This window comes from Ictalurus furcatus, chromosome 23, assembly GCF_023375685.1.
Source record: "Ictalurus furcatus strain D&B chromosome 23, Billie_1.0, whole genome shotgun sequence".
Classification (NCBI taxonomy): Eukaryota; Metazoa; Chordata; class Actinopteri; order Siluriformes; family Ictaluridae; genus Ictalurus; species Ictalurus furcatus.
The window spans coordinates 14,571,459-14,585,859 of record NC_071277.1 but is presented as its reverse complement, the minus strand read 5'-3'; positions in this window follow the sequence as shown (position 1 = coordinate 14,585,859).

The following is a 14,401-nucleotide window of genomic DNA, read 5'->3' as shown; positions in this document are numbered from 1 at the left end:
GCAGTTATATTATGCAGTTATACTGAGTTATGGCAGCAATGACATGCAATTTGGAACCTTATCTGTTTGAGCAGAGCATACAGATGAGGAGGTGAGAGAGCTGGACAAGACTAAGGGACAAAAGCTTTGTTGCCACACTGCCTTTTGGTGGTGATGAAACAAAGGCTACATCCCACTGGCACTAATATTAGCAAGTAGTTGAACAGTTGATACTGAAAAAGTAAATTCAGAATTTAATCTTTTTCTTTTATTTACCTATTATTTATTTAATTATATTACAATTAAAGATCTCTAAAGGGTACTTTTTCCAAATCCACCACAACTCACATCAGTTACTGAAGATGAGAGAATGAATAATGGTTTACAATTAATGGTTTATAATTATTCTAATAATAATAATAATAATTATATATACATATATATATATATATATATATATATATATATATATATATATATATATATATATATATATATATATATGTAAAATTTACTTCCGGTAAATTATATGTAAAATTTACTTCCGGTGTAAAATTTTATATATAGCTGATAGCAGGAAAAATAGCCTTTATCGGCTGATACATCGGTGCATCTCTAATATATATATATATATATATTAGAGATGCACCGATGTATCAGCCGATAAAGGCTATTTTTCCTGCTATCAGCTATATATAAAATTTTACAGCGGAAGTAAATTTTACAACTCAGAAGTTTCTGCATTGAGTCAATCAAAGAAATTTAGTATCGATGCATCTCTAATATATATAAAATGTATATAGAATGTGGAGTTCTTGTTTAGTACTGTGTCATCTCATGTGGTTAGTGTATTGTTTTATGTGGTACCATGGTCCTGGAGGAACACTGTTTCATTTCACTATGTACTGTACCAGCTGTATATGGTTGAAATGACAATCAAAGCTGCTTGAATTGAAACCTATTTAAAGAAAAAAAACTGTACCTATTATAGCGAGGTGAAAAATAGTGCCCTTATTTAAGTTGATTCAGTCCTAGAATAAGTTATTAAATAGAGTTGAAGGGTTGGCTATATTATGTGTGATGCTACAGTGAGGGAAAAAAGTATTTGATCCCCTGCTGATTTTGTACGTTTGCCCACTGACAAAGAAATGATCAGTCTATAATTTTAATGGCAGATTTATTTGAACAGTGAGAGACAGAATAACAACAAGAAAATCCAGAAAACCGCATGTCAAAAATGTTATAAATTGATTTGCATTTTAATAAGGGAAATAAGTATTTGACCCCTCTGCAAAACATGACTTAGTACTTGATGGCAAAACCCTTGTTGGCAATCACAGAGGTCAGACGTTTCTTGTAGTTGGCCACCAGGTTTGCACACATCTCAGGAGGGATTTTGTCCCACTCCTCTTTGCAGATCTTCTCCAAGTCATTAAGGTTTCGAGGCTGATGTTTGGCAACTCGAACCTTCAGCTCCCTCCACAGATTTTCTATGGGATTAAGGTCTGGAGACTGGCTAGACCACTCCAGGACCTTAATGTGCTTCTTCTTGAGCCACTCCTTTGTTGCCTTGGCCGTGTGTTTTGGGTCATCGTCATGCTGGAATACCCATCCACGACCCATTTTCAATGCCCTGGCTGAGGGAAGGAGGTTCTCACCCAAGATTTGACGGTACATGGCCCCGTCCATCGTCCCTTTGATGCGGTGAAGTTGTCCTGTCCCCTTAGCAGAAAAACACCCCCAAAGCATAATGTTTCCACCTCCATGTTTGACGGTGGGGATGGTGTTCTTGGGGTCATAGGCAGCATTCCTCCTCCTACAAACATGGCGAGTTGAGTTGATGTCAAAGAGCTCCATTTTGGTCTCATCTGACCACAACACTTTCACCCAGTTGTCCTCTGAATCATTCAGATGTTCATTGGCAAACTTCAGACGGGCATGTATATGTGCTTTCTTGAGCAGCGGACCTTGCGGGCGCTGCAGGATTTCAGTCCTTCACGGCGTAGTGTGTTACCAATTGTTTTCTTGGTGACTATGGTCCCAGCTGCCTTGAGATCATTGACAAGATCCTCCCGTGTAGTTCTGGGCTGATTCCTCACTGTTCTCATGATCGTTACAACTCCACGAGGTGAGATCTTGCATGGAGCCCCAGGCCGAGGGAGACTGACAGTTCTTTTGTGTTTCTTCCATTTGCGAATAATCGCACCAACTGTTGTCACCTTCTCACCAAGCTGCTTGGCAATGGTCCAAGCCCATTCCAGACTTGTAGGTCTACAATCTTGTCCCTGACATCCTTGGAGAGTTCTTTGGTCTTGGCCATGGTACAGAGTTTGGAATCTGATTGATTGACTGCTTCTGTGGACAGGTGTCTTTTATACAGGTAACAAGCTGAGATTAGGAGCACTCCCTTTAAGACTGTGCTCCTAATCTCAGCTCGTTACCTGTATAAAAGACACCTGGGAGCCAGAAATCTTTCTGATTGAGACGGGGTCAAATACTTATTTCCCTCATTAAAATGCAAATCAATTTATAACATTTTTGACATGCGTTTTTCTGGATTTTCTTGTTGTTATTCTGTCTCTCACTGTTCAAATAAATCTACCATTAAAATTATAGACTGATCATTTCTTTGTCAGTGGGCAAACGTACAAAATCAGCAGGGGATCAAATACTTTTTTCCCTCACTGTATACTACCTGTGTATTTTGGGAGTGGATGTAAAAATAGGTCAGTTTGATTTGTTGTGTTAATGGACCAATCAGGAGTGAGCTACAGGTCACAGGACGGGAGAGAGAAATGAGAGAGAGAAGAGAGAGAGGAGGGAGAAGCGCATGCGTGTGGAAGGAGTGTGAATTCGCTAGCTACGGGTTTTTTGTTTCTTTCAAGTACCATCACTGCGAGTTAAGTGGTCGACCAGAGTACTATATGTGACTTTAGTGGTGGAATAAGCTATCTGTGGAGAGTATAACCTTGGAGAGACGTTATATTACCACGGAAAGAGTATAATAGCTAAGAGCTAGCTGTTAAGACTGGGATACTAGTACACACGTGGACTTTGCTAATAAGTTAGCGAACAGCCGACTGGAGGTGCAGAGATTGTGTTTGTCACGGAGAAAGGAGCTGTGGACTTGCGGATGACTACCCGTGTGTGAATCAACTCTTCTTCTTATCTTGTAACGACCCTGCGTGAGTGTGACCCCATTCTTGATCAAGGTACCATTTATTTGTAATTGCCCTCGTGGTGAAGCAGCCATTTTGTTTGAGGCTTCTACGTACGCCAGCTGCATTCAGGCCTGCAATGGGGAACTTGGTACTATTATTTTGTTTGTTTTATGGGGTAATGCCGGCTTTTGTTGGTTAATCTGGGTGAATAGCCTATATCTTTTGACTGTTGTGCATACATTTTCTGATGTTTAATCTGTGATGTTTAAAACTTCTTAAGGGATTCTGAGAACTGTATATAATGTAAAACTGAAGCTGACTGTTTGATGACTGAACTTTATGTTAAATACTTTGTCTACATTAGTAAAAAATGTTAAAGGTTTAAACATTGGTTTGATTATTGACTTAAACGTTAAACATAAGTGTCTACACTTTAAGTTAGTCTATTTTCCTAAGATCATAGATAGTTAATCAGTGAGAAGAACTCAGGGTAGCTCCCCCAAGTAAAGGTATTACACCAAAAGGGGCGCTACACTATTTTAAAAATGCTGGCACCCACATTGTATCAAACTGACCATACGGGTTAATAACAAACAAAAGACAACATTTTAGCATTCCATTTCCTGCAGCTCCTCAGGTTCTCAGCTGCTCAGTTAAATGTCTCTTTGATCTGCTTAGCGCTAAATGAATAAGCAAAGTCAATATCTACTAGTCAGAGAGAAAGAAAGAGTCACACCTGCTGAGAGTCATTTCATAAATCAGCAAAAGTCCAGTGCACAAATTAATAGGCCAGTCCACAATAAAAGAGCAAATATTTATAGGTAATGTAGCATGCTGAAAAGAAAAATGTACCTGCACAAACACCCTAAAGGAAATGTTTAGAACTGATGAAGAATTTAGAGCTGCTGTTAATCCTCCTATCATAAGTTCAACAAACCATGAATTCAAATATGTGTGTGTGTGTGTGTGTGTGTGTGTGTGACACAGTAAAAAACATTAGCTGTGGTCAAATCTATTTTGTACACTCTGAAAAGCTCAGAAACACAAAAAAGCTTAGAAGACCACAGAAAACAAATGTGGTTGATGACAGAAGAATTATTTCTTTAGTGAAGGCAAAAACAGTTGGGGTAGGTGTATCTGTGTCAAAGTCAACAATCAATTGTGTGTGTGTGTGTGTGTGTGTGTGTGTGTGTGAGCAGGACAGTGAATGTTTCTGAATGAAGAGTAGTGCAGCATCAACAATTCCCGCTATAATAAATATACAAACCAATATCACAATGTTTTGCATTTTAAAAGGATGCCATTAAATGGCTACAATATTTTTTTCTAAAAGCAATGGCAACCTTATAATTTCAGGTTAAGGCCTCAGTGCATTGTAAGTTGCCAAGTAAACAATTTTAAATCGATTAGATGACAGTGTGGACATTACAGAACCTTTACTGCAAAACTAGAAAATGAAAATGCTCCCATGGTAATAAATGTACAAAATATAATATATTATTTTCTATCTTGTTCAATTTAATCCCAGCATCAAAATAGCATGAGCTTGTTTTCAACACAGGGCATCTGTTTGAGAATAGAGGTGTACATCAGGACTGGGATTCTGTGGGACAAAACAAAAATGTTGCACAATGACATGGCTGGAATTTTTTGCCTCTGGGATTTTTTCCAGTGTTTCTGGGGCATAGTGGTAGAGTAAAAATAAACCTTCTTGTTAAGACCATGCCCACTTTGGGTTTAAATCAGAATACAGATAATGATGACGTGTGTGAGACACACTGACAGATGAGTGAACTCTAAAAGTTGTTCTGATGGCCCATTCCTAGTTATCTCAATTTGGCAACAAATCCGTCGTGAGCACCATCACATTGATAGATTTAATTTCTGTTTAATTGACATGATGTGGCTGGCTAAATTTGTCAACCTACTCTCTGAACTTTATCTCTCCCCCTCTACAGATACTGGATATTATGAAATGAAATGATCTTCCACTGTGTCTGCTTTCTCTCTTGCTCTCGCTCTCTTCACTCTGTTCTTTCCTTCAATCAGTCAGATTATAATCAAGGACTTGTCCCTGCCTTGTATCCCACTTAAATCACCTTCTCCAAGTATTTCTCACTTTGTTTCTGTCTCTTCCTCGCTTTCAACATGCCCTTTTTTGTCTCATATTCTCCTTCTCTGATAGACTGCTAGGCTAGAGTAGCCTGATCCACAAGTAACCTTAATGTCCAAGTGACAGATAGCCATTTATATCTAAATGTGGTGCACACACTCACTTCCTTGCCCTTGTGGCAACTCAGCGCTGGGCCAGGAGAAAGACAGACACTCAGGAGGCAGGAGTGAAGGCAAAAAAAGATGTATTTATTTTAAAAAGTGGAGGAATGGGGGAGGTGAGGGTGTGAGGTGTCTTTGTGTAGGCTATGTGTGGTGCTGACTTCCCATAGCAAGGAGCAGTGAGTGGGCTGGAGCAGGCTCGAGGATGCGGTATGGCCAGGGAGTGTCGTCTTCAGTGCTGTCTTCTTATTCGTTGGTTTCTGTGGGGCACAAAGACAGTGACGTCAATATTAGAGAAACCGGAGATGTGTCTCACTTCTCTGCTAGAGTGCTTGGTATTCCTGCTCTGTCTCCTCAGTCCACTGCACCCTGTCCAGCTCTCCTTTCTTAGTTAGGTCTGAGAGGGGGGAGGCTAGAGAGGAGAAGTTAGGCACAAATCTCCTGTAGTATCCCGCCAACCCCAAAAAGGCACATACCTGTTTCTTCAATGTGGGTCAGGGGTACTCTTTTACTCCCTCTACCGTTTTTTCTCATGGTTTTAGTAGGCCCCAGCCAATGCGATACCCCAGGTACTGTGCCTTGGTCAACCCCAGATAGCACTTTCTGGGGTTGGCCGTCAGCCTGGGTTTTTGGAGCCTCCCCAAGACTTCCCCCAGATGATAGAAGTGGTCCAAACAGTTGGAAGAGTGGATGATGGAAAATGTCCATCAGTCGCTGGAATGTTGCTGGGGCTCTATGGAGGCTAAAAGGGAGAACCCGGTATTGCCAGTGGCCACTGGAGGTGCTAAAGGTTCAATTCAATTCATTTCAATTTTATTTGTATAGCGCTTTTTACAATAGACATTGTCTCAAAGCAGCTTTACAGAAATATCAATATGGTATACAGATATTAAAGGTGTGAATTTATCCCAACTGAGCAAGCCAGTGGCGACGGTGGCAAGGAAAAACTCCCTAAGATGTTAAGAGGAAGAAACCTTGAGAGGAACCCGACTCAGAAGGGAACCTATCCTCATCTGGGTAACAACACATAGTGTGAAAAAAGTTCTTTATGGATTTATATGAAGTCTGTTTGGCCTTAGAAGCAGCCGTAGTCCCAGCAATCTGGAATTGGAGTAGATGAGAGCTCCATCCAGAGGTAGGACATCCGAAATGGATCAGGCAGGTCCAAAGAACAGAAAGGATCAGGATCAGATGCCTCAGACCTGGGGAGGATGCGACGACATCGACATACTGATCAACCAGCTCCATCAGTTCTTGCCATTGCGTAAGTGTGAGGTCCTTACCTCGCGGACCAAGATACTCTCGTGGAGATCTGTGGGGAGAGTGGCAAAAGCATTCACCACTGGTGCCGTCTCAAACCATTTTTTAAAATAGATTGATATAATACTGCATGTGTCTGCGTGCTTAATGGACTGTTGCAGTCGGTAGTTGACTGGGCTCACCCTCTCGAGGACTGTGTATGGGTCCTGCCAGAGAGCCAGTATTTTGCAGGAAGCGTTCAGGAGTAGGAGGAGCACCTGGTCACCTGGCTGGAACTTTTGGGCTGAGATGGTCGGTTGTAGGCCCTTTGCTGGTTTAATTGTGCTATCTCCATATGCTCCATATGTTCCTGCATGTCTTGGACGTGAGTGAAAGGGAGAGGGCTGTTCCTCCCAGGCCACCCAGGCTATGTCCGGCAGTACTTGAGGGTGCCATCCAAAGAGGAGCTCAAAGGGTGTGAAGCCCATGGATGCTTCTAGGGGCCTCTCAGATGGCAAAGAGCATGTACGGTAGGAGAAGGTCCCAGTTTCTACCGTCTTCATCTACCACCCATCACAGCATCCATTTGAGGGCCTGATTAAACTGCTCCATAAGGCCGTCGGTCAGGGGGTGCTAGATGGATGTCCTCAGGTGCTTTGCCTGCAACAGCTGGCACAGCTCAATAATTAATTTTGACATGAATGGCATACCCTGCGATGGATTGGCACCCTGTCCAGGGTGTACCCCGCCTTGTGCCCGATGCTCCCTGGGATTGGTTCCAGGTTCCCCCGCGACCCTGAAGAAGGAGTAAGCGGTAGAATATGGATGGATGGATAGATGGATGAATGGCATACCTTGGTCTGTCTGGATGTCTTTGGGGATCCCCATGCAGCTGAACAGAAGCATGAGCTCTTTTCCAATGTTGTGGAAGGTCGCTTTCCACAGGGGCACTGTCTTGGGTACTTGGTGGCATAGTCCACAATGACCAAGATATACTCGTGACCCGGGGCAGACATTGGCAGTGGCCCTATGAAGTCCATGCCAGTCCTTTCAAAGGGGATGCCGATAATGGGGAGAGGACTGAGGGGCACTTGATCTGGCTTCTGGGGTTCTGTCCTCTGAGACTGGGGGCACCTCCTGCAGAAAGCTTGAATCTCTGCATCCATGCTGGGCCACAGGAACCTGTCCTTCAGCAGGTGACCCTCCAGCGGGTGCGAGAGGGCCAGGTGCATTAGGAGCTGGGTCTTGGAGTGTGGGATGGTGAGGAGGTTGCAGGGCTGTCCCCGGTGGTCTGTCCAGAAATAGAGTAATCACTAGGAAATAGGTGGCAGGCAGTCACTGCTCAGGATTCTGGTTAACCCCCCCATCTGCTGAACCTGGCCACAACAGTGTTTTAGGTTGTCATTCTTCAGCTCGCACCCAAAATTTCCTTCCCGAGCAACCTGGTGAAACACAGGAGAGACAGGGGTAGTGTGTGTGTGGGTGTCTCAACTGAAGTGGCTCTTTCCCCAGTGTCCCCTTCTCCATGGACCAGGTATGCCCACCAGACCTGCGGTTGGGGAGTTGGTGGCATTGGTAGGGAACAGGGCGCAGTGAACCAGGATCTCGCCCTTGAAAGTTGCATAGTCAGCGACCGCAGCCAGAGAGAGAGTGAGATTAGTAGGCCAATTGCACCTCCCCTGAGAGGAATGGAGTGAGTATGTTTGCCAGGTGTGCGTGTCCCACTCTTCACAAAGGGCAACATGCTTGAAGGTCTCCAGGAAGGCCATGACATAGTCCTCACTGCTGAGTTTTGTGAGCAGATGCTGGGCTTCTCGGCAGGGGTCTGGGAGAGGAATGGCGGCAGCAGAGCGTGATTTTTTTAGCTGCAGGAGCTCCTGGGTGGCGATCCATAGGTTCTGGGCCAGTTCCTGGGTCACCGTTTGCTGCTGGAGGTTGGTCTCCAGCAGGTCTTGCAGCATGGGATCCATTTGGGTGGCTGGGGTGGGTTCGGTGTTCATTGGATCCATGCTGCGGTTTGGTGCTGGGTCTGTGTTCATGCCTGCATTCTCCACCACTGTGGCAACTCAAAGCTGCGTCAGGAGGAACACTCAGGAGGCAGGCGTGAAGGCAAAAAATTGTATATTTATTTTAATAAGTGGAGGAATGGGGAAGGTGAGGATGTGAGGTGTCTTCATGCAGGCTGTGTGTGGTGCTGACTTCCCATAGCAAGGAGAATGGGTTGGAGCAGGCTTGAGGCGGGACGCAGGGAATGTGGAGTGAACAGCGGGGATCGACCGAGGGTGCAGTATGGCCAGGGAGTGTCATCTTTGGTGCTGTCTTCTTCTTCTCTGTTGGTTTACGTTGGGCAAAAAGACAGTGACGTCAATATTAGAAAAACTGGAGACATGTCTCACCTCTCCGTGCTGCCGCGGCCCTTTTATACTCTCCCAACATCTGCAGGAGGGTCAGGAGCCGCAGCACCACCTGGCAGCCATGTGCTTTTAATCTGTCCAAAACACACGAGGTGCTGAAGCTGAGCTGTCCGTTTAGCACTCAGGTGGCAGTCATGCGAAGAGCGTGTCAGCTTTTGTGCGTGTGTGCGGCATGCTCGCCATCACACCCTCTGAAGCAAGCTGTACTGATATCTAATGATATCTTACGTATCAAATTAAAGTAAAGTAAAGATTAATTTTCTATGGCATCAGCTCTGACAATAGTGTTGTGTGTAATTCAAATACATTATATTAATAAGTTATCGTTTCTGTGGTAACAACTTAATCACAGGGACCAGATAGTCTCTGGGCTTATAATAAACTAATTAAAATATGCTGGTATTTAACACAGAAAAGCATTTAGGCTAATCATTGATATGGTAAGAAATTTTATGAGTTTCCAGTGTCACTGCACTTTTAGAAGTTACTGAGTTTTCCACCATGGGAGAACACTTCGCACTTTATAATTTTTCAGTAACATGACAAGATGTTTATTATGTATTTATTTATTTATTATTTTTAATACTTCTTTTTTTTTCTAGAGAGACAAAAAAGGTTGGGGAAGGAACAACTGTTTATAGTTGTTATAATGTAAGTGATAATGGAGACCAACTTGTCTCATGAATGTTCCACAACATTAAATGCAATTATAATTATTTCCAATGCATGAGATGTTATCAACTGATAAAATAAATATCGTACTCGTTACTAAATTTCTGTTGAATAGAAGGAACAAAACAATTCGGGGCATGCTGGTACAGGACTTCAGAATAGCCACATCACACCATCCCTTCATTGATTATTTTCCACAAGTGTTGTATTCTTTACTGAATGCAGGATAGATTACTTATGAGTCAGTTTAATCAGTTAAGAACTATGTGGTTAAGTATTTTATTTCTTATTTCACAACAAATCAGCATGTCTCAGATTTTGGGTGTGTAGCTACATATATGAAATTACATGTTGCAATTAGCATTTTAATACAGTGTAATATGTAATGCATTATAATTGTTCTGCAATAAGGGCAATTAAAGAATTAAAGAAAATTACCCGTAAAATCAAAGACTACCAGTAAAATACTTGAATTCTCCATCACAACACTATGAATGCTTTGATTGGTTGATGATGCTTAATCAGGAGATTAAACTTTAGATTTTCATCTGCATAAGCACGTTCCCCTCACACCTACAGGGTTGGGGGTTTGATTCCCACCTGGCCCTGTGTGTGCGGAGTTTGCATGTTCTCCCCGTGCTGCAGGGGTTTCCTACCGGTACTCCGGTTTCCTCTCCCAGTCTAAAAACATGCATGGTAGGCTAATTGGCATGTACAAAGTATCCGTAGTGTGTGAATGGTTGGGTGAATGTGAATGTGTATGCGATTGTGTCCTGCGATGGATTGGCATCCTGTCCAGGGTGTACCCCTCCTTGTGCCCCATGCTCCCTGTGATAGGCTCCAGGTTCCCCACGACCCAGTAGGATAAGCGGTATAGAAAATGGATGGATGGATGGATGCATCTGCACAAAGCCCTCACCTATGTTTTGTTTCAAACACACTTTACTGTCAATCTTACAAAATCAACATCAAAATCAACAACATATATTCTTGCACGTTAATTTATATGCTGAGAAAGTGAAAGTGACATCACATGGAGAAAAACCATCTTGAGAGGAACTCAGGAAACACTAGCCATGGAGTGGGTGGCAGAAAATCAATGATGAATAACAGCTGAAGTGGAATTTGAACTTTGCTGGAGCCATAGATAAAAGAAAGATGGAAAGAAAATGGAAAAAAGGAAGACAAGGTGGAGAAGCAAGGTGAGAATCAACAATAAATATAGAGGTTATGAAGGGAAAGAGATGGGGCAAGAAGAAAGAGGAGTGGAAAAGCAAAGTTGAGACAGTAGTTGAGACGTGATAGACTTACATTAAAACTTAACTTGACCTTTAAATACAATCATTAGAAACAACCATGAATTCAAATCATATTAAAAAATCGTATTATTGCTGCATTAACGTGAGAATCCATATAGCTTCTCATCCTTAAAACATTCTTTTCCATGAGTCATCTTATAATAGGGTTATAAATGTATTGTATTTATTTACTAAATTTCTATTTACTATTATTTCTATTTTTTTATTTATTTATTTATTTCTAGTAATGTCTCTACTTACCTGAACACTTTCACCCATATTAAATATTTGGAATGTTCCACAAATCACATGTTTAACAGGAACACTGAATTTCTTGATGATTAAATTAAGTTTTCTCTTTTTTTTCTTTATTTTCAATGACATGACTCTATATGATTATATGCATACATGTATATGATTAATTAAAAATACAAAAGTAAAGTAAAAGTAAATGTTTCATTAAAATACACTTTAAGCATGTCTTAGCCTATTATTAGCATGGATGCTAGTTGAACACATTTTGTGCATTTGCTAATTCTATGTTAAAACAACTCAACCCTGTTGTTTTCAATGGTGTTACTCAATTAAGTGTAAAATGCAACAGTTTAAAGCAAAGAAACTTTGTAAAAGATGAGATATTGTTACTTGTGATGGGTTAACACATGTTTCTAAATGTTTGAATACATGTTTTACGAGATTCCATGTTGAGAAATGAGTAATACAAGTTTAATTTACAAGCGTTACATGGACTCAGTGGCCCTTATTTATAGACAGTGGATGTAGGTTATAGTAAACCTTTAAGGGATTGATGCAACCACATTGTTCTTGCTTCCAAGGGCAAGTAAACTCTGGAAATGTCTACTCCCTGCTACATCTAGGTGCAATTTAGGGTAGTCATTAAAGCCCCTGGTACGTGTTTGGGAAGTGGGAAGAACCCAGAGGAAATCCAGATGGACCTATGAAGAACAAACACAAAACCGAGCTCATGATCGAACTGTGGACCCTGGGGCTATGAGGTGGCAATGCTACCTGCTGTTACTGGTGAAATTTCCAAATGTAATTAAATATTTTTTGGTCTGGAATATAGCCAAAAGCCAGGAACAGGGCTTTTTTTTTTTTTTTTTTTTACATCTTATTTGCATATGTTGCATATTCTGCTATGCTGAGATCTTTTCTCAAAGTGTTCAAAGTTAGTGTTAGAAATCAATATGATCCTGTGAACAAACAGCTTCAAACTATTTGTAACTGATTCAATTCAAGTCTAGTGAAGTAGGTTTTTATTGTCATTCGTCTATAAAGCTTGAACACATTGGAACAAAATATAATTTCTTCAGGACTGTGGTGCAACAGAACAGTATGCAAGACTACATAAAGTGCAAATACACAACAGTGTGAGATGAGTGTAAGACAATAAAATACACAGGACAATAAATATACAAGACAACATGGGCTATAAACTGTAAACTATTGTGTAGTGTAGAATCACAAGTATAGCTGCAATATTGGAGTTCCATAATATAAAAGTGACTGATGCAGCTTTGTAAAGTGCTGTGTGCAGTGGTACTGAGTCATACTGGGTTAGGTGTTTGACCGTTGGGAGGCAGCAGGGTGTTGAGTAATATGACTACTTTAAGGAAGAGACTTTTGAGGCGTCTGCTGGTGGTGGCATGGATGCTTCTGTACCTTTCGCCAGATGGCAGGAGGGTGAAGAGTCAATGAGAGGGGTGAGAGGGATTACCAGCAATAACTGGTGGTTATTGAATGAAAAAAATCTTTAACTCCATGTTAAAGATTTAGGATTTACAAAGTCAGGCTGTAAAGTTTATGTGCCTGTTATAATGAAGCATTGGTATTGTCAAAGCCAGACACTATACTATTCAGAAATATATAAACCTCTCACTTTTAGATGCAATTTAGGGAAATTCATACATACATTAACCCTGTAAAGAGTTAGTTAGTTTTATCTAGACAGGAATTATTGTTGGCATTTTTAAATAGCATGTTTACGTGCTGTATATGGAAACTTAACAATTTAATTTATAATCTAAATACAAGCTATTTTTTAATATTGTAATGTATTACAGGCTTAATTTATGTATAAATAATGTGTTTGTATTTATTTTTATATTTAAGTATATATATATATATATTTTTTTTTTTACTCATTTAATGACTTTCTTTACAAGACTGAAATTGCTGAGTGTGTAATTTGTGACACTAACTCAGATGGCGGATGCTGCAGCATGTGACGTGGCTGTGCCTGTGTTCAAAGGACCTCGATTAAAACCTGAGATCTATAAGACTGTTGATGGAAAAGTTATTGTAGAGCATGAGCTAGTTAACTTTCTTACTGTAAAAATCAAGACATTAAGCCAGGATGAGATTGTCCTGTGGGCTACAAACATGTTTGATTCTGAGTGAATTGAGACCTCAAAGAAAATTTTGTTTGAACTCTGCCCTACTACATTGCAGAATGTTTGCTACAAAGGGCCACAGAAATATGTCAACAATATAAAAAGTTGCCTTAAAGTGATGAATGAGTGTGGGGAAAATACTCCGAGATTTGTTTCTCATTATCTGGATGAGCTGCTGCTGGTAACATTTACTAATATGGATGTCTCTAGCTTACTTGGGAGAATGCAGCAGCTGAGTGCTGAGCTTCGTTCCACGAAACATGCAATGCAGCTACAGGTCAATGTAGGTGAAGATTACAATAGATACTAATCGTAGAGTGTGTGCTATGGAGCGTTCTACTAATCTGACCCTGGGCGATGGTCCGGATGTGTTGGCGGTGATGGATAGAGCCACAGGCATGGAAGGCACAGCGCTAAGGGCTGCATTGGAGGGAGACTCAGGCATGGGCACTTGTGAGGGAGATGTGGCAGGGAACTTCGCTGTGAATCCTCCGAGTGTGGAGAAGACTACCACAGCGGATAGACCTAGTGGATTAATGTCTTTCTCAGGCTCTCCAAAGTGGAGTCAGGTTGAGAATGCTGTTGTTGAATCAAAATCAAGGTTATTTACCGTCACTCCCAGGCAGAAAGAGAGGTCTGGTAATGTCATGCCTATTGTTGGCACTGGAGCTATGGGTAACATCAAAATGGTCAAAACCAAGTTGGTGAATGTTTTTGCTTCCAAGTTTACACCAGACTTAGATGCTAGAACTTTATCTGAGTTTCTGAAAGATAAACTTGGCCATGAGGTCATCTGTCAAAAGATTGATACTGTACACAGCCGATACAGCTCATTCAAGTATCTGCTGAATGTAATGTGGTTAGTGAAATGTACAATCCAGAGCTCTGGCCAGATGGGGCATTTGTTAGGCATTATTATGATGAGAATTATGAGAATTATCAGGTCTAAT